This window comes from Hyaena hyaena, unplaced genomic scaffold (genome assembly GCF_003009895.1).
Source record: "Hyaena hyaena isolate Hyena2069 unplaced genomic scaffold, ASM300989v1 scaffold_1076, whole genome shotgun sequence".
NCBI classification, from domain to species: Eukaryota; Metazoa; Chordata; class Mammalia; order Carnivora; family Hyaenidae; genus Hyaena; species Hyaena hyaena.
Genome location: NW_024081712.1, coordinates 316254 through 342470, shown reverse-complemented (window position 1 = coordinate 342470; position 26217 = coordinate 316254). Strand labels below are relative to the sequence as shown.

At 37.9% G+C, this 26217-nt stretch overlaps 1 long non-coding RNA gene across 1 annotated transcript; it reads right to left on the bottom strand.

The window, feature by feature from the left end:
- Positions 1–296: 296 nt before the first annotated feature.
- Positions 297–19918, bottom strand: LOC120223974. Its single transcript, XR_005526433.1, has 3 exons — positions 19730–19918; positions 4258–4381; positions 297–523 (listed from the first exon to the last, which is right to left on the bottom strand). It is a non-coding gene; the product is annotated as an uncharacterized LOC120223974 (long non-coding RNA).
- Positions 19919–26217: the final 6299 nt, after the last annotated feature.

Here is a 26217-nt window from a genome sequence, read left to right as displayed (position 1 = left end):
TCCCTCTCTCTCTCTGACCCTCCCCTGCTCATGTTCCTATCTCTCTCTCAAAAATAAATAAAACATTAAAAAAAAGAAAGTTAAAAAATAAATAAAATAATTCACGACAAAATTAGCTCATTTCCTTTTTATAGTCTTCAGTCCTCAGTGTGGAATTTAATGCAATATTAGGTTATACATGTAGAAATATGTGGAACTCAAATCGGGGGAGAGCATATTTATGTGAATCTCTAACTGCATGTTAGAAGTGTATAAAATAATCTATGCCCAATGGAGAGGGTCTCTATGGGAATGTGTCGAGAGTCTGTACTTGGATGTCTTTATTAACAAGTTCAGTGAAGAAGTAGGAGTAAGTCATGCTTATAAGTTCTGTGTCATTCACCAAACCGGGCAATTGGCAGAGTCCACACTGTGTGACTTGTGCAGGGCTTGAGGCTCAGAGGTGAATTTGAATTCCAGCTCCGTTTCTGCCTCCAGTTGTCTAGCCCTTGACCTCCAGTTTCCTCCTTTGGAAAGTAACCACCTAGTAAGGTTGTAAAGATCACATGAGTTAATATACATAAGTGCTGAACTTGATGCCTGGAATAAGTAAAGGTCTTTTTCCCTTCTCTTTCTCCTCCCCTCTTGCTTGGAATATAGGTTTCTAGAATAAACTTAACTGAGTCAGCCAGTGATCTGGTTTATACAGAAGTAGAGTCTTTCTTCTTTTTAAGATTTTTTAGTGTTTATTTATTTTTGAGAGAGAGAAGGGAGAGAGAGAGAGAGAGACAGAAAGAGAGAGAGACAGAGAGAGAGAGAGAGAAGGGGGGGAGGGACAGAGAGAGAAGAAGACACAGAATCCAAAGCAGGCTCTAGGCTCTGAGCTGTCAGCACAGAGCCTGACAAGGGGCTCGAACTCACCAGTGGTAGATCATGACTTGAGCCAAAGTTGAACACTAAAGTGACTAAGCCCCCAGCCATCCCTACAGAAGTAGAGCCTTAAATAATAATCAATGCCAGTGCATGAATATCTGCATCCCTTACATGCCTGGTCAGAGAGGACTTTATTGTTTGTGAAGGCTCAATTCAAATATCACCACTAGTAGTTTCTGGCTTATTTTTCAGTGTTTTTACTTAGTAGAAATTCACATAAAATATTTGTTATGGGCTATTTCCCCTTCTTTCTACACAAAAGTTAACATAACTTTCTTTCACAAACAGTGCCATATACACTGTTAAGCACTTTGCTTTTCTCACCTAACAGTATATCCTGGCGATTGAAGCACTGACAGTGTGAGTTTACTTTCTCTGTAATGGCCCCAGTCACTCAGTCTAGGTTTTGCAGGGTCAGTAAGAGTTTGACACGCAGATGGTAGAGGGAGTGGCTTTCCAATACGAGGAAACTGAATGTATCATGACTCAGTTATTCAATTTGTTCGACAAACGTTAATTGCTAGTTTATATGTGCCAGACCATAGGCTGAACATTTTTTTGTTGTTATGTCCTGTAATTCTCATCATGACTTTATGAGGTAAATAATATCATTTTGCTCATTTTATGGATGAGGAAGTTGAGGTTAGAACAACGAAATACATCATCCGAGGTCATAAAGTTACTTAGTAGGAAAAGTCAGCTTCAGAGCCAACGTGTTTTATTCCAGAGTCATGTTCTTAATCACACATTTGACTTCCGAATACAGGGCAGGAAATGATCATCAGAGAGGGTTCTAGATGTGGGGACGTCACTGTCAGTTTCCCTGGTGGTATAGGTGTGTGACGTGTGGAGGAACTGAAGCCCTCCCTCTGTTGAAGCAACTATGAGTAATACTAGTACTTGTACTGTAAGAGCAAAGTAGGAAAGGTGGCAGAAGATGGACAGAAGTTCTTGTCATGGCAAGGGATGGAGAGCCTAGCACTGTAAGGCTGAAATCTTATTTCTTGTGCGTGGGCCAGATCACAGTGTGAGCTTCCTCAGCCCTCAGTGGGAACCTCCTGGAGAAACCTGTTTTGTCAGGTCCCAGGGCTGGAACTGAGAAAGAACACAAAGTGGGGCAAGGCCGCAGGCTGCATAGGGTAATTTATCACAGGAAAACAATTCCAGTTTGGGGGTGACTGGCATCATTCCTGATACTCATCTGGATCTGGCTTCTGCTGGGTTAGGGCAGCATACTCCATGTGGGTCTATCCTTTCAGCTGAATACCAGCTGTGATGGTAATGTAATCACCAAGCACCTTCATTTTTATCCCTCACTGTCTCTTTAAATTGATTCAGTGGGGAAAGCTTTTCCCTTTAGAGTGATTGGTAACCTCCATGAAATTCTGTGGTCACACTGATCTCTATTTTAAGTCACCAAACATTGTCACATTGGAACCATTAAGATGTCCCACATCAAATCCGCTGTGAGGTGAGGGGGAGTAAGGTTGGCCTCTGTGATTTTTGGTCAAGTGGTGACTTCCCCTTCTCGTCCTTCTTTGGTTAACTTCAGATTCTGAATCCCTCCTAAACTGGGGATGAGGGAAAGTGGAGAGAAAAAGGCAGCGAGGAAGTCCTCACTCACCTGATACTCTCCTGATGATCATGCGTCCCCTCTCCCTGAACTTGGCAGGTTGGTGAAACCGTCTCATTCTATCATCAACACGTTTGTGCACTTGTAGGAGACCTTCCTCCTCCCCTTACCTCCAAATCAGTGAGGGTCTCTCACGTGCACGTCTGCTTGAGAAGGGCAAGTGCAGTTTGGCTGAGCCTGATTCCTTCCTCGTCTGTAGTTCCTATGTATGCAGCATAAGCTCCAGCTCCTGCCAGCATCGCAGCTTCTGGACACTGCTGCAGAGATGTAGGATAGCCCTTTGCTGGCTCAGCTCTGTGCACACTTCCCCTGCATGGCTTCCCTCAATCCTCACACATTCCTGGTCAGGCCCCATCTCAGCACAGCAGGCTCCTTCGTATGCCTGTGGATGACCAGCCGATCTTTGTCCTTTAGGATTTTGGATGGGTGTCAGACAGCACCTAAACTGCCGAGGACAAACATGTAGTCCTAGTGAAGTTGCTTTTCCTCAGTGTGAATTAGAGGCCAGCATCTCCTACTGCTGTCTCCAGAAAATTCTTCCTTGAGTCATTACCTTGAAGCTGTCTGGCTAGATTTGAAGCTAAGGCTATCTGCTGCTCTCCCGGACCAGAGATGGGGTGGGAGTGACTCAACAAAGACTCCTTCAAAGACATCTTCTCCTCTCCAAATATTCTCTTCTAATCTCCAGCTCTTGAGTCTTTTATACTTCCATGTGGTTGAGGCATCTAAGAGTCTTCTCGAGTAGATCTTAGACTCTCACTTTGAAATACTTTTACTTCTTGGTCTATCTCCCTGTTTTGAAATATGCCTGGGTTGAAATTCTATTTTAATATCAGATACATCATAGATATTATTACCAAAACAACATTTTCCCTCTGCTTCAATCAGTGTTCTTTTTAGAGAGCAAATATGACTCTCCTGCTTAGAACCCCTCTGTGAGGACCTCTGCAATGAGGCAGATGGACAGCGCACAAGCAGACAAGCAAGTCGTTACAAAATCGGATGCATAGACTGCTCAGGCAGAGAATAAAGGAGGAAGAGGTGAGTGGGGAGGAGTCAGGCCCTCTGCCTCCCATCCTTAGAGCAACAACAAGTAACCAACAGGGTTAAAAGCATAAAGTCTGACCCCACAGTGCCTGAGTTCAAATCTCAGCTCTGCCACTTACTAGCTATTTGGTCTTGTGAAGTTACTTATTCTTTTGGTGGGGCCCCGGTTTCCTCATTTGTAATGGGTATGATAATAGTTCCTGCATATACTTGTATTAAAGGAGCTACTGTTTTTGAAGGGATTGGAAAAATGCCTGGCATACAATAAGTGCTAACTAAATATAAAATGTGCCCCCCAAACCCCGCCTTTGTCTACAAGTCTTAAATCTTTGCCCTGACTGATTCAGAATTACCTTTCATTATTCAGCTTAGCTATCCATGGCCTCTTTTGAGAAGCTTTAAATCATCCTCAACCTTCATTCATGCATTCCTTTTATGTGCTATCAAAATGTATATATACATATCAATATCACCACAATTACCCCACTGTATTGTAATTGACCTTTTCTCTCCCTAAACTAGAAACACTTTGTTGAAAGCAGGGGCCATATCTTAATCATAGTTGTACAACCAGACTATTGGATACCCATTACATACGTGATGAATGGATAAATAAATAAATGGGCCATGGAGAAATTCTGATAAGGAAAATGTTACATACTTACAATTTGATATTTTTCTTTCTATGAAGGTAAGAAGAGTCTTCTCCAGTTGGTTAGATATTTCACAGATCCTACTTGACATCATTGTCTCCCAAGTCATTTGTAAAAGAGGGAAGAGGAGGTGCATCTAAAATTTCGATTTATAGGTTGAGTTTGATTAATTATTCCACTTAAGTATTTCTTTCCCACTTTCATCCAATATATTGAAAATAGGATTCAATTCAACAAACATTTATTGAATGTCTTTCTGGGCAAATCAGCATGAAATATAGAAACACAAATAAAATATGGCCCCTGACATCTAAGAGTTTATAGTCTGGCAGAGAAGACAGACACACAGAGACTCATGCAAGGTGGGATATAACAAAAGTGAAAGACTGGGGGTTCTCAAGAAGATAGGTTTCATTTATTACTATTTCTTTTTTTAAAATGTGGTTTTTAAACGTGAAGTCTCATTCCCAATTACTTTGTCGCTTTTTGATTTGTTAGTAAAATTTTTCACCTCTCAAAGTTACTGTACTAACTGAGCCTGAGGAACAATTTGTTAATGATATAATTCACACAGAAACCAAAAGACTATTTTACAACAGCCCTTGGTTTTCCTTTTTCTAAATGCAGTTTTCTCATCTTTTGAATGGACCTAGACTAATTTGTATAGCATTTGGGGTCCCAGTACAGGATATCAATGGTGTCAGTGTAGAATTTTAGAATTTAGAGCTCGAAAGAATTTCAGAGGTCATCCAGTATAAAGTCTCCTTCCCTCTCTTCTTTCATTCTTTCCTTCCTTCCTTCCTTCCTTCCTTCCTTCCTTCCTTCCTTCCTTCCTTCCTCTTTCTTTCTTTTTCTTTCTTTCTTTCTTTTTCTTTCTTCCTTTCTTCCTTTCTTTCGTTCTTTCGTTCTTTCATTTTATTATTATTATTATTATTATTATGTATACATTTTTCCCACAAAACTCTGAAATTGGCCTAACATGATTAGCAAAGCTAGTCACTAGAACAGGCAGAAGAAACTCTGACATCCTGATGCCCAGTACAATTATTTTTTCCATGAATACCATGCTGCTTTTAGAATAATTTTAGACTATAGGAAATGCAGTCCTGGGGAAGATATTTATAACAAGTCTCTGGCTCATTTAGCATGCTGTTGTTTGGGATAGCCAGCTGCATACTTTGTTCTTGTCGGTAATAAATTATTTCCTGGCAATTTGGTTGACAAACGGGATCCCAGCCCTAGTGATTTGCACACATCTTTTAAAAAATGATCAGGTTAACTGTTCTAAATAGACTTTTTGTCCTTCACTTATCTTCTAGCATGAAGAGAAGGAAAATTCAAGATCTTCAATAAGAGTATAAATCATACGCACAGACAGAACTCTGTTTATATAACATTTAGGGTGAAGGTACCCTTTTATGAGCTTTTGTAATCCAATGGAGATTCTCTGAAAGCCACAGAATCTCTCCTCTGCCCCGAAACTAACTAAGTTTGCTTTTCTAACTTCCCAGTGGGCTAAGATACAAAGTATGTGGACATTTCAAATGTTTGAAAAGCCAAACAGAATCAGGAGGTGGGGGTGGGCAGGGGAATGTAGGGGTGGCCAATAAGGATCCTTTTACAACTCATATTTCTCTATTGAAAACTGAGATTTCTAGTCACATCAGGGCAGAATAATTGATAGCAGCTGCAGATGGGGAGGTTTGAGCATGCATCTCCCCAGGCAATATTTTCTTTGGTATTCTCTATGGTATGCTGTAAAGTATAGCAGTTCAATATTGAACCATAGTTTCTCTAGTTCACTTAGTAGACTAAAACTATTCATTCGTTTTTCTTCACAAAACTTATCTTATTCTGTATTCTTCCTTAGCCCAACTCTCGTGGCCATGACAGTTGTCTGTCATCAATATTAGTGATTGTCAGGAATACCTCTGACAATATGCAGTGAGAAGCAGAAAGTAAATGAACACAGAATGAAGACAGACTGGCACAGTCTTGGTGGCAAACTGACCTCTTGAAATTAAGAAACCCATTGGCCTGATTAGTGGATAGAAATCAGACTTAAATGAATGCCTTCTCCTTCAGCTGCCATTGTTAAAAGATAATGGAGAGTAGGTTGATCTTTGAGATGTTTGAAGATAGTAAGCAATAAGGCAAATTGAAATTTAAGATATAATAATGACTTAAAATGGTGAAAAAACAGTCCAGCATATTTATAAACTGATGAGTTGAAAGGAGGAAGAGGGGAATGTTTCCAGTGTGGACCCTCTTAAAAGGGTAGGTCTCTGATTTCTTTAATAAAATGTTTCTTTAATACCTTCACATCTCTTTCCTTTACTGAGGAGTTCTCATTTTAAATGCTCTTATTATGATAAATAAAATGGAAAGGGTATGAAAAAGCTATTAAAATAATTACAGAAGTTCAGGTCATAAATTATCTGTTGATTCAGGCTGTCAGCAGGTAAGTCAATTGCTTCAATGTTAAGACTAATTGGCTGGACTAGAGAATTGGCTATAAATGACTACAGACATCTGGATCAGATGTAAGCCATCAGCTTGGCCAGTGGGATCCAATCGGCAAGGGGCAGAGAAGGAAAAGTTTGGACAGGATGATAGTTTTTAAGTTAGGTGTTTCCCTCATTTGAGCAATAGACATTAAGTATTATTGAGTTACTGAAATGTTGTGGTATCAGTTTGCCCCTCTGCTGCAAAGCATGATGGGAGAAAATACAAGCACTATAAGAATATGGGATCACATGACTAGGTGCCAAGGTCTCTCATCTGAGAAAACATGGCCAAATCAAAAAGGTAGCTAGTGAATGTTTACCATGAACTGAGTTCATCAGCTAAGTAAACTATTTTCTGATTGATGTGCTCAAGAAAATGCCCATTTAACTAGTTTTGCATGCTCTCTGAAATACCTAACTTAAAAACTATCATCCTGTCCAAACTTTTCCTTCTCTGCCCCTTGCAATAACATAAGACCAAGAATGTTTATACTTCCATTTTGGCATGCATGTATTTATCTATCAGTGGATTGTGTGAAAAGAACCAGCAGGTTTTTAACATAAAGAATCTTCTGAGACTAGAAAAATGCAGGGTATAGCCAAACCTGGAAAGGAAGTCAGCGGCAAGGCACCCCTCTCTGACTTAACTCTCATATCTTTTTGACTCACTTAGCTATTGTCCTCTTTCTGTAAACATTGTTAATTGGTTAAAAAGCTATGACACCAGGACAGTCAACAACATTCTTCCTTAGTTATTCCTTTGGTCTCATGACCAGTGAAACATTTTCAATGTGACAACAGGATTATTCTCTTCTGGATAAAACCTCTAGTCCTTTACTTGAACTTCCTATAACTTATTTTAAATTTGTTTTTTAATGTTTTTATTTATTTTTGAGAGAGAGAGAGAGAGAGAGAGCGTGAGCAGGTAAGGGTCAGAGAGAGAGGGAGACACAGAATCTGAAACAGGCTCCAGGTTCTGAGCTGGCTGTCAGCACAGAGCCTGATGTGGGGCTCGAGCCCACAAACCGTGAGATCATGACCTGAGCTGAAGTCAGACACTTAACCGACTGAGCCACCAAGGCACCTCCCTATAACTTTTTATTTCAGTGGGGTAATCACTGAATTTTAAAATGATATCAAGCCTAACATCTTCTATAGTTGTGTGGAAAGGGGGTGTTCTGCAAAAATAAATTTCCTCAATATCTAAAAGTTACACTTTTCAACTTTAAAACTTAAAAAGAATCTGTTTTCCTTTGGAAGCATTTATAATTATATTTGAAAGCTTTCTGCTTTCTTAAAAATATAACATTTTATGACTCAGGTATAATTATAAATATAAATGTACCAATGCACTTATGGCCCATTAAAAGTATGGAAAAGTTTTGCCTTTCAATAAATTTCTATATCATCTCAAATTACTATATTTTATTTGTCTGCTTTTAGTAGCCTTTCTGTTAGCTATTTATTCTTGTCATTATTGGGGTGGTTTTTTGTTTCTATCCCTTTTCCATTTACAGCTACTAATCTGCCATGGGTCTAGGAAGTACATAGCTAACATTCATAAAATTGAAAACAGGAGAGTAATGCCTTATGATGTGAATGGACTTTACCACCTGGATGTCAGGAAAACTATTTTGGTTCCCCAGAGGCCTCATTTGCCTATGTAACTGAGGGACAAAAATTATTTGTTTTCAGATGACATTAGCTTCCTTTTGGGGGCAAATTCTTTCATACCTGCATAACTCTACCGCTAATGTTCCAAGTGCTTCGATACTCTGGTGAGTGTAGAATGAATATGCTTATGATACTAAGGGCTCTTAAAGGCACAGAAAATGTACATCCTGGCATATATTCGCAGGTGGATGTAGTGGGAGGAAAAAGTGTCCGAAAATAAATGCTAAAAAGGTTGGCACATAAATATTGTGGTGTATATATTTTGTTTTAATACGAACTTAGCTATTTTTAGTTAGAATAGGTCCAATAACGGTCATCTGCTTATTTGTTTCTGCTTACACATTCTAAAAGAGAGCATTAAGCCAAAATTCATTGGCAGAGAACATAATGAATTAAATGAAAAGTAGAGATGGACAACTTATTGCCATATAGAAGGATGTAAAAATCTCAAAATATTTATATATGGGAGGATTCCATGAAATCTCTCACTGAGTTATTAAAAAAGTGTTTACTCACTTGATTTAACATTTTCCCCTTTGCAGAGCAAATGAAACATTTAATGTGTGGTTTTGACTTATTCACACTTAATAGAACAGTCTTTTCATTATAAGAGAACACTTCATCCAAAAATCCTAGGATGCTCTGTCTGATGTCTAAGGCATATTTCAGACTTTTAACACGTATTTATATTCTTTTATTTCTGATCCAGGAAGCTTCTTTTAAGTAGGTAACAAGTAAACTTGAACTTTAATTGCATTTGAAATTAAGAGCATGTTCAAATGGTTGTTACTAAAGCTGAAAAACAATGTATCAAGTACATTGTTTCCCTTTTCAAATAGAAATTTTGCAAAATCGTTACTTAGAAAATTGCCCTAGAAAAATATATGTGAATTTGTATTCCTTTAGAAAATTATTTCGTCAAATTGATTCCTCCTAAAGTTTATTTTATTTTTGAGGGAAAGAGAGACAGGCATTCGTGGAGGAGGGGCAGAGAGAGGAGAGAGCAGAATTCGAAGCAGGCTCCAGGTTCTGAGCTGTCAGCACAAAGCCCAATGCAGGGCTTGAACTCACTGAGCTGTGAGAGATCATCACCTGAGCCTGAGTTGGACACTTAACTGACTGAGCCACCCAGGCACCTGAAACTGATTCTTCTTTAATATTTTCTACATTTTTTTTCTGTTGCTAAATTGTATCAGTGTTGTTGATGTTGTATGGTTCCCTCTGGCTCTTTGGGACGTGTGTACGTGTGTGCGTGTGTGTTGTGGGTGGGATGGCTGGAATATGGAGCGTGGGTCTTGAAGGAGAAAACTGAGGTTTAGAAGTATGTTAGTAGTCATGTGTTCAGGTCGCTGATGTCAACCTTGGGAGGTGATTGCCTTCAGTTTGACTGACAACAGTTATTTTCCTTCCCTTCCCTCCCTTCCCCTCCCTTCCCCTCCCCTCTCCTCCTCTTCCCTTCTTTTCCCTTCCTTTTCCTTCCTTTATTTCTTTTCTTTTTTTCTAAAAAAAAAAAATTCCCTAACAAGTCAAGAGGTCACAGGATCAAATTAAATACATTTGGTGGGAATTGCATTCAGGTTGCAATGAGCTGTGAGAAGAGTGGATTTAGCCAGTTCTGGGGTTAGGTCCCAATCCTGCTTTGTCACCACACACAGTAGTTTCTTTACCTCTTTCCTGTGGCTAAAGATGAACAATAGTAATACAGAAAACTTTTGTTCTGCATTCTGCCATCTTTCTGTGTATTATGTAACGGTTTGGCTAATTTGGCAGAAAGTTACTGAGCTTGACTCCCAGGAGAAAAGCCAATTATGTGTATCTTATTATAATGTTCAGCAAGATCAACTGCACTTTAAATATTACAGAAGTGCTCCTTTAAGGCACTTTTTCTGACCTTTAATGCAATTCATTTTACAGAACATGAAAAACAAATCATCAGAACAAACTTCCTGAATGGTATTTGTGGGCTAATTCTCAATCTACTTATAAATATTATTAGGAGTATTGGCTAAATGCTACCACATGTTAGGGCAGAATGTTTAGAATCACAATACCATACACATTACAAACTAAATGGAGTTAGCTATATCTATCATCCTTAGTTATTTCAACTTAATATTTGTTGTGTGTTATGAAGGCGATTCCCCTCTAAAGGAACATGTGCTGTGTGTAAATTATTAACTCATTAATTTCTGAGGTCCTTATGCCCCAAGGACACAACAGTTTATTTTTCTCTAGCTTGCTGGTCTCATAAATGTAAAACCTGAAAGACTTATAGCAGGAAATCAGTGCTGGAGCCAAAAATAGAATTCAGGTCTTTTAGTATTTAGTGTAGAATTGAAGAGCTTTTGCATAGAAATAAATTATTGCTATTTGTGGGCATGACATCAATTAAGATTAGGAAAATTGTTTTTGACCTACCATTATTTTTAATTATTTTAAATTGCTTTAAAGCATAAATATGACATTTTGGTTTGGGGGAAACATATTGCCCTTAAAGCAGTATCATTCAATTAGAATTCATTCAGTGAACTTACTAGGGGCAAGATAGAGTTTGATGGAGTGAATATGACCAAGTTTGCCCTTCCAGACACATGCGTACCACAAGTCCAGTGGGAACCCACTGTGCGATGCTTGGTGAAAGAGGGGTCAGGGAGTTACTAGAATCAAGAGGAACAAGCCCTGAAAGGAAAAAAGAAAGCTTATGATGGCTTTTGGATGATATCTTTAAGAATTCTCTGGAGGCCTCTCAAGCTCTTTGACTTTTTCTGAAAATAGACTTCCTAGCATATATGCTATAATGATATGCTTAATAACAGCCTGTTTTAGGATCCTCTGTGAAGAATGCTTTACAAATACACTTTGAGGATATGACTATAATAATAACAAAACAGAAGGTAGCTGAATATAACAGTAATTTGACAAATACTAATGAAGAGTTTACCAAAGCAGTATTGATTTAAAGGGTGCCAATAAATCTAAAGATATAATAAGAGAAAGAAAACTCAAGTGGGTGTCATTTGTGTCTACAGTAGAATACTTTGGGCAATATTTTATATTTAAGCATTTTCTAAAGACTAATTCTTTAAGGTCATTCTAAGCATTACTGTTATTTAATTGCTGTGAGAATCAGTGCCATTGTATTCCTACTATATAAATATTGTACCAGTCACATGAATTCACAAATTAAGGGAACAAGGCCAATGACCAATAGGTAGGGCATAAAGAGAACTGAGAGGTTTTACACTGAGGAGATCAAGGTAGGGAAAAAAAGAGGAAACTATATTTTTCCTAAAGATGTTTTTCCTTTACATACGTAGATTTGGCATCTCAGCTGTGAAAATTAATGGACATTCATAATTATAAGAAAATGTAATCCATAAGTGGTCATATCCATAGTAGAATGCAACTATTGATTGTTTTCCAGATAAGCTAGATTTAGCTAGTTAAAGGCTATGTGGGTTGGGTGCAGAGATAGGGGTAGATGAGTAGTGAGGGCTCTATGGAGGGATTAATGAGTGATGCTCTTGGTTCCAGTGGTCCTTCATACTGGCTATTCATGAGAATCATCTGAGAAGCTTTAACAAATTTTACAACAGGTATGTCTGCCATACCCTTCTCCCTATCCCGCCCCTCCAACAGCCTCAGTGGACCATATTCTGATTCAGTTGAGATTGGAAGACAAACAAAATACCATCTTTGTGCAAGACTGAAAGAGCAACCTTTGGTCTGGTGACTAGCACTGGAGATTACCTAGAAATAGTGATGAAAGGAAGAACCATGGTGAAAATTATAATAAAGATGGGACCAAGATAGAAAAGATAATAGATTGGCAGAAAGAATGAAAAAGAAGTATGCCATTCATGAACAAATATGGCCAAGGAATTTAATTAAGATGAATAGAATGTGAGGCACCTGCATGGCTCAGTTAAGCATCAGACTCTTGATATCTGCTCAGGTCACGATCTCAAGATTGTGAGATTGAGCCCTGCCTCTGGCTCCGAGCTGGGTGTGGAGCCTGCTTGAGATTCTCTCTCTCCCTTTCCCTCTGCCCCTCCCTGCTCGCTCGCTCTCTCTCTCAAAGAAAAAAAAAGATGAATGGAATGTAAATGAATATTTGTAAGAGACATATTCTTTTCTACGTATGGATGTAAAATAGATCATCGGTATTTCTAGGTTAATCTCCCCAAAGCCAGCTTTTTCACACTAAATTTCCAGCAACTGCTAACAACTTCCACTACCCATTCAGTTAGAAGGCTCTGAAATTGGTACCAGACAGAGAAAGCCCTCAGGCATTCTCAGCAGGCCACAGTATTCTGGATCAATTAAGCAAGGAAGGAACAAAAGCACTAAATTGGTAAACCATTGGTAAGACTGAGCATATCTATGAGGTTTCTGCCCTGAAACAAAAATAGCTCAAGAGTTATGCAATTTGTGTGAGGTTTCTGAGGAATCTTTATTTTGCAAGATTTGTAACACTATGTTATTTTGGCTGAGGCTACCATAAAAACAAAGTCATTTCGAACAGTTCGTGAAAATCTTTGTACTTTTTTCTGTGTTCCAAGCATAGGGCACTACCCACCATTCTACACATATCTGAGGCCAAACTACCTTTGCTCTTGTTGTTTCTCTTTTTGGATTGTCTTTGCCCCTTAGATATCATCTTTAAAATCTTACTCCAAAAGGCACATTCTCTGTAAAACTTTCTGTAGTTGATGAAAACAGTATTCAGGTATGCTCTCATCCAGAACACACACATCTTTAATACCACTTTTGTGTTGTTCTGTTTACTTATCTGTCCCTCTTTCTGGATGGACTGAGAGTAATTCAGGGAGGATTTATAGCCAGTGTCTTGCAGAGTGTCTGTTTTTAATTGCATTGGAAAGCTAACCCTTCTGTTGGGTAACTAGAACCCCTAATGAGAGCTCAACAAATACTTGTTGCATTAAATCGACACCCTTCGCCTACTTGGAAATGTTCCCTTTGGCCAGTCTTGTTGAAACAACTTTAGTTATGTCAGTAGAGCCTGTCCTGTGGTGTGTTTTTGTGTGAGTGTATTCATCAGCCTCCAGGGGTGTATGAATCAACTGAAAATATATGAAAAATTTTCTTGTGTGTACAGCACATGCATTTGAAGGAAGGAGAAAGAAGATCTATAACTTTTATTAGATTCCTAAAGTGGTCTAAGGCCCCAAACAGATGATAAAACACTATCATAAACAATGAAAAACTAAAGGCTTTCTCACTGACTTCTGAAATAAGAAGACAATGACCATTGTTATGACTGCATCCTTATTGGAAAATAAAAGGCAAAATGTATATCCTATGGCATTATGATAGTTCACCTAAGAACAAAATCAGACTACGATGACAGAAACCAAATGAAACTTTACTAAAACTCATAAAGTTTAGGAAAGCGGCTAGAAATAAAACATGAATTCAAATATTAATAGGCTTTATGATATTAGGAAAATCACTTGGAAATATAATGAAAAAAATTCCCAGTTCATCAACAATAAAATATATATAATACATAGAAATATAGTAAGAAATTTGCAAGGTATCTATCAGGAAAATAATAGAGCTTTGCTGAGGGACCTAAAGAAGACTTAATAAAGCTGTCCCATGTTCCTTCGTAAGAAGACACAATATTGTAAAGAATCCAAGTAAATATGTATAAACAATCTCTGCATAAGTAAAAATGCAAATTTACACAATAATGAAATACATTTTATCTTTCAAATTAGCAAAACTTAAAAATAGGTGGAGTGCATATTTTCTCATACATTGTAGGTTGGAATGTAAATTACGACAACATTTTTGGAGGTAACTTGGAAATAGGTAGCAATATTTTAACTTTAACTCCTTAGTTCTGTTTTTAGAAATCTATCCTCCAGAAATATCCAACCAAGTGACTGTAATATTGGTATATCAGAAACACTGTAACCATTTGTCAATAAGAATTGGTTAAAAAATTACTTTCCATCAATGTATTGGATTTCAGCGAAATACTGGACAGACATCAAAAGAATGTGGCAGTTCTATACATCAAACAAAAACACTGTCCTTGATATACTGACAAGTGTACAAAGCAAGTTGAAACACACTGTTTGACATGGCTCTATTTTTGTTTTTCAATAAAAAATTGCGTGTGTGTGTGTGTGTGTGTGTGTGTGTAAAAATGCATGCAAAGTGTCCAGTAAGGAATAGACCAAAAGGTGCCCATGTCTGCAAGTAAAATTTCAGGGATTTTTCTCTTTGTACCCTGCGCATTGCCACAACTCTTGAAGATTTTTACAATGATAATTCATTATTTTTTAAATCAGAAACAAACATGACTATATATGTGCGTGTGAATATATGTATAATAATTCTTTAAGCTTTCGTCTTATGATTGTTGTGGCTTCATCTTTATTTTCCCCATGCTTAAAATTGAGGACACAGCCCCTTTTGGGGGAATTGCCTATAGACAGTCCCTTGCGAGGACACAGAGAACATTCATTATTTCAGAGTTGAGCAAAATTAATGATAGAAAGGCCGGTAATAATGACAAGAGAGGGCCCGAATTTTTTGGGTCAACTTTTACGGTGTTCCCTTTCCCTCCCTTTTGTCTTCTGCCCTGAGTGGGAGTCTTAGAATACATGTCATTAAAGTTCAATGAATTTGAAGCGCGTATATGAAAAAGGGAGAAAAGAGTCACAAAGATAGTTCTGCTTCACCAAAAGAGAGACACATTCCCAGAGTATCACTGCTTGCGAAGGCTTCTTTTAGACTGAAATTTGAAATTTCAGATTGAGAGCTTTTCTTGATAAGGGGAGAAAACCTTCCAAATTGAGCCCAAAATTAAATTGGCACCATCAGCAGTATTTAGAGAGCCTTCGTTGTTGGTTTTCAAAGTAGGTACTAACTCCCCAGGCTACTAGAGTTTTTATTAAAAATCTTTTTCAGAACTATCTTTTCAATGCATAACCTATTGGGCATAAAGAGAATGTTCTCATTGTTATCAAATACTGAAGCACCTTGAACAAACCCCATCGTTTCTTTAATTTTATTGCCATTTTGATTGCACGATTATTTATTTCAACATTAAAGAATATTTCTGCTTTTAAATTCTCAACCGATCAAGCTCACAATGAGTTATTTTAAAACACATTCCAAATATTTTATTTCGCCCAGCTTCATGTTGACAGGTACAATAGTCCCATCTTAGCTTCTGTTCACACAGGAACACATTTTGAAACCCAATTAATAAAAGGTAGAGCTCTGTGAGCCCTGCAGAGCCCAGCACCTGCTGAGCAAACTGTCAAATGTTTGCCACGGTACTTAGAGCTGTATTATGGCAAAATGAAAAAAAAAATAAGCATGGGAATGAAATTAAAAACTCACAATGAAATAGTTGATTAAGAAAATTAAGCCATTTAACACAGACCCATGCCTCTGCCTCCTGGAGGAAACCTTGGGAGGTAGCTGTGAAGCAGAGCCAGTTAAAATGTTTGTCTTCTATGGCAATGACTGCTTAATTTTATTCACAAAGGACTCCTTTGGCATTCATCTAAATTTTCAGACCCCCTTTCAAATTTATTCATAAGTTTCCTCTTTCCCAGTGACCCCAACATACTTGGTGCTGGGAAAGGGTCTGTCAACAAATGGCAGATCTGCACCTAAACCAGAATGAAGCCTTAGGGGTCCAGAGGCCCAATTTTAGGTATGGGCTGGGGCTGAGCTCTCTGTCTCTCTGGGCCAGACATTTTAATTGCTAGATTCTTTTTTTTTTTTTTTTTTTTTTATCATGTAAGGGAGGAGGGGGAGGAAAGCGTGATAAGGGAAGGTTTGAAGGAATAGTGATGAATAGACCTGGCTCAACATTTTCCTCCTCTGCCTGGGCTTTGTGTTAAGGATTCTTAACGTTCTTCTGAGCAAAATCAATGTTGATTTCTGTCTTTTAAATGCTTCATGTTGTAAACTTGATCAAGTTAATCTTTTTCAGGTTGATTTCCAGGAAGCTTAGAGCCTCTTTTGAGGTTGTTCAGCAAGTTACATCAGCAGAATGCCCCTAAGCCATGACAACATCCCATGTGGACTGGGATGAGTTTTACGAGGCATGTTTATAGTGTCTTTCAATATAAATGAATGTCACATCAACCGCTATGCAGTAAAAGCAATTCTACTGATATCTATACAATGAGTTCCATGAATGTAATTTTTCCCTGTCTGGCTAAATTCGGGTATAGATTTGAGAGGATGTGCCCAAGTTGAAGGACTGCTCTATCGAGTAAGTTGGGCTAGTTGGTGTAGTGGTGGCAAATAACCAACAAGAAAGTCTTAGCCACCAAAAATGTTAATGTTTATTTCTTGTCCATGCTATATATTTATCACACTTTGACAAAAGAGTAATGCTCATTGGAGTCATCCAGGAACCCAAGTGATTATCGGCTCCATGCTTTCGTGATCACAGAGGCTGGGGAAAAACCACAGCAAACCACACACTGACTCTTAAAACTGCCCCCAAAGCCTTGTTACATCTGCTGACATTTTACCAGCTGAAGTAAGTTGGCTGTGGAGCCAGGCCAGTCCTCTATAGGATGGAGAAGTATAATCCTCCCACAGGGACGTGCATGGAATATTGTGAACAACAGCACAAGTCATGACAAGTGTGCATCCTTAACAGAAACCTCTAAGGAATGATTTTCTTAGCAGACATTTCCCAAGATCTTGGGTGACAAAAACCTCCAAATTGTCTTATTTCCTATGGACTCCTTGAAATGCAGTATTCTCTCCTGGCAGTTAAAAATGAGAACTGTCTGCTTTCAAGAGCAGACTAGCTGGAGGTAGAATTGATATTCTACCCTGAAAACATAGCAGCCCATCAAGACCCCAAGCCAGAATAACCTCCATAACTAATATTTGTATTGTCTTGACAACACGTACCTTGCTTTTTCCCTCTTACAGTTACAACGTATAGGTAACTAGATGCACCTACAAGCACATGTAGATATAATGGTGGTGTCTTTTATGATTCACTGTGACCATTCTTGTGACTCATCCCATTAAAAACATTCAGTGACTCCCAGTGGCATTCCTAACATATTTGACACCTTGACAGGGTCATTTCTGTAACACCCTTTCCACCATGTGACAAAATTATTTTCATGTAGTAAATAATAATCAACATGGTTTTTTTTTTAATCTTTTCCTACAACAAATAAAATGGGTGGTTTTAATTTTAAAGATTTCTCAGATTCATAGAATATTTTATGCGTGAGCTCAAATTTGCACTTTTCAGGAAAAAATATTACACCTGTGTTTTTCATTTAAATAAAAAAATAGAAAGCTCCAAGTGATCCCATACAATGACATAGTGAAGTTGCTTAAGTTCTGATTTTTTAACTTAACAATCCCAGCTGTGTCTGCCCAAGGCAAACTCAAAAATTCCCAATTTACTCTTGGATTCAGGCAGTTGAGAGTGTGTTGGGGGCTAACTGCATAACTGTGAGTTTGTGGAAATAACTTCCATGTAGAAGAACACAGTGCTTAGTAAAGGATAAATAATTAGAATGTGATAATTGAAACCTTACAGTGTATTTTTAAAACTCAACATTAATGGCAGCAATTGTTTAAGAGGAAAAGAGGAAAATTTTTATTTTTTTGAAAAGGAGGGATATTTGATCACTTCCTTGTTTGGAATTTTAGGCACAAGGTGATGATTAAAATCAGAATGACTGGGTTTTATTATTGTTTTTCAAAATAATCTATAAAAGGGGTCCCCACCACACACACCTATTGCCCTGAGCCCAGGACTATGCTTAACACCTCCATATTTAGTCAGCCACTGGTAACTCCCCATTGCTGACATAACTGGGTACAAAGTGATGACCTGTAACAAAGTTCTCCACCAATGGCCTCAATCTCTTTTTAGCCTACCCCTCCGTAGCTCTTCCCTTCTGAAAGGAAGGAGTCAGTATCATCTAGAATAGTGGAAATGTTAGAACTCCTGAGCTATTTCTCCCCCTGACAACTTAAGTATAAAGAGCACAGGCTTTAGAGCTAGAATTTTCTGGGTTTAAATTTTCTCTCTATAGTTTATAAGTTGTAGGATCTTGGGCAAGTTATGGAACCTAACAAGGCCTTCACCTCCTCACCTGGAAAAATAATGACAAAAGCCCTCTTTACACATAGTACTAGATGAGATGAGAACCTAAAATACATGTGAGATTGTCTGTCACAATAACTATCTTTTAATCTTTTATCGCCCTTGTTAAATTTCATGTATCTGATACAGAGCTTTGTTCAAAATAGGCTCTCATGGGAGCAACTGGCTGTCACGCTGGGTTGAGTATCTGACTCTCGATTTCAGCTCAGGTCCTGATCTCAGGATTCATAAGATCAAACCCTGTTTTGGGCTCCTCACTCACAGCACAGAGCCTATTTGGGATTCTCTCTCTCTCTCTCTCTCTCTTTCTCTCAATTTCTCTCTCTCTACCCCGTCCCTGCTTGCATGTGCATGCTCTCTCTCTCCCTCAAAATAAATAAATGTAAAGAAAAAACAGACCCTCCTAGAACTTGAGCAACTGAAATGAATTGATTAAATCTTTAAAAAAATTTTTCCCCTTTTATTTTTATTTTCTGAGGTTGCCACAATAAAATAATTGCTTAAGTAATTAAAAAAATTAAGAGTATTTCTTAGGTTGAATAGAAAACATAATTCCAAAATAAACTTCAACGAGCTGAAGGAGGAAGAGCAGGCAGGAAAATGGAGCCCTGGAGAAGCCTACCCACGTAGCCCGGGCCGACCACCTCGGCCTGAGCAGGCACCTTACCTAACACTGAGCCTCGAAGCTCTACCTTCCTCTGGCTCCAACAGAAGGTATACTCCGGGGAAGGAAGAACAGGGGACGTTTCAGGAATACTCCCTAGGTTGGGGCCCTTGGGTGGCTCAGTGGGTGAAGCGTCCGACTTCAGCACAGGTCATGATCTCGCGGTTCGTGGGTTCGAGCCCTGTGTCGGGCTCTGTGCTGACAGCCAGCTCAGAGCCTGGATCCCGTTTCAGATTCTGTGTCTCCCTCTCTCTCTGACCCTCTTCTGCTTGCTCTCTCTCTCTTTCAGAAATAAATATAACATTAAAAAAATGAAAACAAAATACTCCCCAGGTTACTTGAATATAAAATGCGATGATATTTAAATGGGATTCAATTTTATAGCCATGTACTTAGTCCCCAGGGGGGAGAAGAGACACCAACACACTGGATGATACACCAGCTACAAAGGTACATGCTAGAGGCTCATGCTCCAGTCCTTTCTATAATTACCTCAGCTGTGAGCCTTGAGCATCATCATGAGAAGAAAATCTCGGCTATTTCTCAGTTGCCCTTAGTTCCTCTTCTTCAGCTGTCGAGACCTCTCTGGTTTGGAACAAGCACCGCGACACAACGGAGAGGCTGCGTGTAACTGGGAACCGTAACCACCCGGGAATCTGGATGAGGTGTCTATTTCACCTTCAAAACCATCTTAGCATTTTGAGCTGCTCAGAGGTCAGGAATGCTGTTGTCATCAGGGTGAGGGCTGCGTCCTGAATAAATACCAAGTTAGGAGGAAGATGACTCAGCCCTCAGAGCTGCCTAAACCTCGTACTCCTCTGATATTTTAAGCAACAGAGAGTGGTAAGCAGCTGTTAGATATCTTTGCTTCTTTGTTCAGGCAAAGCTTAGCCTGTACCATTTGGAAAGAATATATTCAGAATTTCCAGCCCATTTAAAGTTCTCCCTTCTTAAAATTGTTATTGCACACATAGCCTGGACCATACAACTTAGTTTTATGCAGTTTCATCTCATTTTCTTATTACTTCCTGATCCCAAGTAGGTACTAGGATTGTTGTAGGAAGAGATTCTACCTTGCATTCTTCTCACATTTTCTCTAAACTTAAAAATTTAGTGCTGGGTGCATAGAAGGTCATGTATACGACACTAAAATGAACAAGTTACTTCAACATTCATTCTTTCCTTTGAACTTTACCATGATCCCCTAAAGTAATTGTTATTATCTCTATATCATAGGCCAGAAAACTAAGGTTTGGAGAGATTAAGTACACTGCCAAAGATCATATAACTAGTAATTAGCAGCGCCTGAATGTACATATCTTTTTCTGAAAATGTATTTACATAATATCAATTCTGTAAATTTATTATAAATTTCATCTTAAATTTTATGTAATGAGACCTTAATTGAAAGAATGTTCAACATATATTTAACTTCCTCAAGGTAGTGGATGCTCTTCTCTTACCTTTTTCCTCTGGCTCTGGAATAAGAACACCTTTATTTATTTGCTGTTTGTTTATTATTGAGAGAGAGACAGAGCATAAGCAAAAGAGGGGCAGAGATGGGGAGACACAGAATCTAAAAGAGGCTTCAGGCTCTGAGCGGTCAGCACAGAGCTCAACGCCGGGCTTGAACTCACAAACCATGTGATCATGACCTGAGCCGAGGTCGGACACTTAACCGACTGAGTCACCCAGGCGCCCCTGAACACCTTTTGTAATTTGTAAATCTGTAGGTTTAGAACTTTATTATTTATACACGGAAAAGTATATGTGTGATATGTAAAAAGAAATGGCCCAGGTAAATTCCCCACTAATTAGAAAACAAATTCATTTGTATTTTTGGTTAATATGTTTGTAGTAGATGTTCAGAGAATTCACAATGTTTTGGGGCATTATTATTTTTCTTAAAGGTAAGGAAGATCAACAACTATCTGTGCTGCTGTAAACTGTATGTAAATAGTTGAAAGAGTTAGACTCATTTGATTCAGTCAAAAGGTATTTATGAGCATTCACATTTTCTGTCATGGCCAGAGAGTGGTTTTGAACACAAAACTGGGAAAGGTCAGATACTCAGGATGTTCAGTCTGGTTTTATACACCAAAATGACTCAGGAGGGCCTCAAGAGCTATCCAGCTTTATCATTTTGGTCTCGTGCTGCAAATGGACAGCGACTCTGAGACTAATGGAAGACACTTCCCTCAATTATTATGTTATGATTCATAGATTCCTGGTATAGAATATAATTGAGTATTTTGCCTTTAGAAGCTTCCTCTTTCAGTTATGGCTGGGCTAGAGTAAATAAACATGCTATTTATATCAACAAAGTAATAATTTAAGCAAATGTTAAATGTTAAAACCTATTAAAACTGTTAAAGAACTTGAGTTTCAGTATGGGTAAGTCTCAGCACAACAATTTAGTCTTCATTTGAGAGATTATTGAGTATGATGTGCAGACATTTTATGCTGCTTGTATAATTAATGTCCTTGGTAATTTACCACACCTTTCACTTTATTTGTGAGCATTGTAAAGGATTAACTGTAAAGAGATACTTGAAGAAGTTGACTTAATGGGTCACCAAAGTAAGAAAGAGTGGTCCAAGGAGGGGTGGGGAATAGGAGAGCACGCAGAAGATCGCTATTGTAGCTACAGAGACATCTCTATTTCTGTCTCCTGGTTTGATCCCTCCGTCCTCCTCACCGTGCACTAACCTGGAATAGATCACTGTGCTTCTCTGTTAAAAATAATGTACGGACATTTAGATTGATGATTACTGCTGCATTCAAGGTTCTGTAAATAATGATAACATTACTGTCTGGCACATTATATAAGATCACCTAAATTATAAGTAGAAGATGTATCATGTCATGATCAAGTCTAATATATGTAATTTACAGGCTTAATTTTCACTGTCATAAGTGTCTGTTGAAGAGGGCAAGAGAAATCACTCTTACCCAGAAAAATATGGGAAGGAAGCCCATGTCTTTTTCTAAATCTGGAGTTTAAGAATTGTGCAATTGAAAGGAAAATCCCTCTCAAGGGGAAAAATGAAATCATTTACAATCACCCCCTCCCACTAGATTTCATCAAGCACATTTTGTGAACTTAGCGTGTATTGGACACAATGCTGAGTATGCTGGGCTGGAGGAAGGAGGAGGAAAAAAAAAGTGTTGGACATCTGCCTTGCTTTCACCAGCACCACTAGCTCATTGAGGAAAGTGTGACAGTCTGTCTTTTTGTTTTGGTTAGGGAGTATCCTGAAGTGTTATTAAAAATTCTTGTATTTAATATTCCTTTTGTCCTCTGAGATTTATCCATTTTGTTGTTGTTTTTCACTAAAAGCCTACTTAGCTAATTTTACCCTTTCTTAGTTATAATTATTTATTTTTAAAATATTTCTTCCTCTCCCCAAACAGCTTTATCATTTCTTATGTATCTGTGTTCTCCATAACAACTTTGAATTCCATCTACCAAGATTTTTCCCATTTGTTATAATTTTGTAAGTGAGTCTACAAACCTACCACCATCATTACCTCTTGGTGTATACAACTGAGTTATTTCCAGTTCATAGCTTCTCACACATCCAGAAAAGGCCATCCTTTCATTTTATTATATTCTTTAGTCCATTCCTCTATAGCTGTTCTTCCTTCACAAGTGATCATTCATCACTTAGTGTATTGGATTGAACTTTATGAAATTGATATTTATGTAGGTCAAAAACTGTCAAATATCAGCAAGTTCATGTGGTTCAACCAAATTTGTCTTTTCAATCCACGTTTGTCATTCATTATATGTATATAATTGAAAAATACACAATGTTTTATGTATATGCATGTGTATCTCTTTCTTGATTTAATGAGTGGTGTCAACCTGAATTAAATACAGAGTCCATATAAATAGTCCATATAAACTCTTCCTGGGCTCTGTATTCTCTTCCACTGGTGTTCACTGCTACACAGTTGTCATGAGAGACAATAACTTTGCTTCTTCCCCTGGTATTGTTTTAGATGTCTATGGGTCTTTATAGTATTTTCAATTAATAGATTTTAGCTAATATTCAGCAATTGATCCTTTAGTCATCTCTTCTCTTAGTCTACTCTAGTATCCTATAGATTTCCCCAGTGTTAATTTCAGATCACAAGTTGCATTTTTATGTTGACTATTATAATTTTCATAGCCAAGATCTCTATTATGTTCTCTCATTGTCCCTTTGTGACTGAAATCTTGTTCTTGATTCATGGATGCAATATCTTATCTTACCTCTTTAAAAGTAATAATAGCTTTGTTTGTTTCTTTGTTTAGTTTTCTTCTCCTTTCAAATCTCTTTTTCCTCCAACTTGCTTCTCATCTCACTCATCCCTAATGCCTGGTCATATTTAAGAGTTACGTTTTGTCAAGATGATTGGAGGCTCTGTGTTCATGGTTGGAACTTGTCAACTGTGGGGTTTAGTGTCACCTAAGCTGGCTGTCTTATCAGGCAGGCTGCAATATCAGTGTCTTAATGGCTCTCCTCTTTGGTCTTTCAGTTTTCTCAGAGACAAATCTTCTAATTTCCAGCTGCAATGTTCTAAGGCTGGGCTATTAGCATCCCTCACTAAGTAATAAAGTGGAGAGAGGAATGGAGATCTCAAATTCAGTATGTAAACCTTGCATTAATTTCACTATTTGCAGCATGCCATTTCTTTTTTCCACAAGACTTGGTGCTCCCGAAGTCTGGGAATCTTTGTTTCACTATCTCTAGAGAGTAAGCTTCCAGTTCTGCTGTTGGGTGGGGTAAGGAGTTTTACACAGAATGAACAAGGGCCTATAGACATCTGCTTCATAAACAGTCTTAATCAGTCATCTTTTGTTTTTGTTCGGCTCCACCTTCACCCTCACTTTTAGGGATGCAGGTGTTGAAAACATCTGAGTGTAAGGGAGGTTTTGTGAGACAAATGAAAGTTTCTCGAATTTCTCTGCTACCAGTTTAGGATTCTCTTCCTTAGTTTGCTAAGTCATTTAATACTTATTCTGTTTTTCATCATCTGAAGTTTTATTGCTATTCTTTCATCCTCTGTGCTCTTTGTCTTTATAGATTTATGCCTCAAAAGATCCCTTCGCCATTGTTTTATGGGGTTTATGGAGGAGATGGATAAAAGGCACACATCCAATCCCCCATCTTTAACTGGCATTCCCTGCTGTTATCTTTTATTATTTCCTTCTTGTTTCCTTGGTTTACTTGGTCACTCTTTTACTAGCACTTTGAGTAGTCACTTACCTCGTTTATTTAAATCTTTCTTGGTTTCCAATAAATGTATTTAAAATGAAAACTCTTCTCTCTGGAGTAAAATTTCTTTACTTCCAGAATTTGACCTATAAATTTTCATTGTTATTTAACTGTAAGTGTTCACAATTGTTCTTGTCTTTTTCTTCATATTACATTTACATTGCATTTCCTGGTGATATGTTCTCTAGTTTATAGTTATATGGAATTTTGAAAGTTGTCACTTGCTAATTTTTTTTTAATTTACTGAATTGTAATTAGATCAAAAGCTCTATATGATACTGGGTTTTTTTTTGAATTTATTACAGCCATTTTGTGGCCTTTTGCATGAGAGTTTTTGGGTAGTCTGTGAATATCTGGGGGAAAAATGTGTCCTCTCTGTTGAGTGAAAAGATTTCCAGATAGTTATACATCAAGTTTACTCATCCTCATCTTTTTTACTCTCTACAACTCCATGGTCCTCCTTCATGGTTCTTCTATCTGCCCACAAATCTAAAAACCTCTCCTTTCATGTCTAGCATCTGCAGGATTACAGAAAGACCCAGTAACTGCTGGAAATTATAATAGCTCTCCATTCTGTGAGTTTTCCTGATCCTTCTTCCATTTTATTAATACAATGCAATTTTGGCTATTTGTATTTTTTCCATTTGGCTGTTTGCTACAGGAGGCCTCTGTTCTTTGTTTATTCTTTATATTGTCTATTCTTATGTTTTCAAAGTACCCCCAGTTTCATCCAGAAGTAGTACCTTCGAGTTCATCTTACCAGTATTTTAGAATTAAATTTGATTAAGAGATCATCCTGTCCAGATGATTCTTACATTCTAAAATCAAATAAATAATTATAGAGAGGTAGCGGACTTTAAAGAGACTCACATCAAATATTTTAATTTTATAAGCAGAAAAACTGAGGCCTAGAGAAATTAAATAATTTCTATATTGGTTAATCCACAACTGGTTAATGTAAGTTCTTCTGGTTAGTTTAACTGGGCTGGTAACACTTTGCTCAACTTAAAATTGAGGATAAGAAATGTTTTCACAGACCTAATGATAAAATATGATTATATTTGAAAATACTTTAAACAATGAAAATATATTTTAAAAATGTTTTTTATTTACTTTGAGAGAGAGAAAGAGAGTGGGGGCAGCAAAGAGAGAGAGAGAGAATCCCAATGAGGCTCCACACTACCAGTGCACAGCTTGATCGTACCAACTGTGAGATCATGACTGGAGCCAAAATCAAGTGTTGAAAACTTAACCTACTGAGCCACCCAGGTGCCCCAACAATGAAAGGATTTTTTATTATAGTTCTGCTAAGTTTCACAAAAGCAGAATTCATCTGAATGCCTCATGCATATATCAACTATTATTGCTGTTAATATGTATCAGGCATATTGTGAGGGTTTCCAATTTCAGGAATGGTTATATATTCTAGCTCTCTCAGAGCTCCTGGTTTAGTAGAGAAGGAATAAACATAAGAGAGCAACACAATAGAACAGGGCAAGTACTTTAGGAGAAGAAAGCTACAGATCAGAGGTTTTTTTTTTTTTTTTTTTAAGGGAGTGTCCATGTTACTCAGGAGGTCAAGGGAGGCTTCACAGAGGAGAGATTATTCTCTACCACTTCTGAGTCAACATTGAATCCCTTGCTCAAAATGACCATCTCTTCTTTATTACCTGAAGAACATCCACAGGAAATTGTAAGGTTTTTGGTACTTCTACA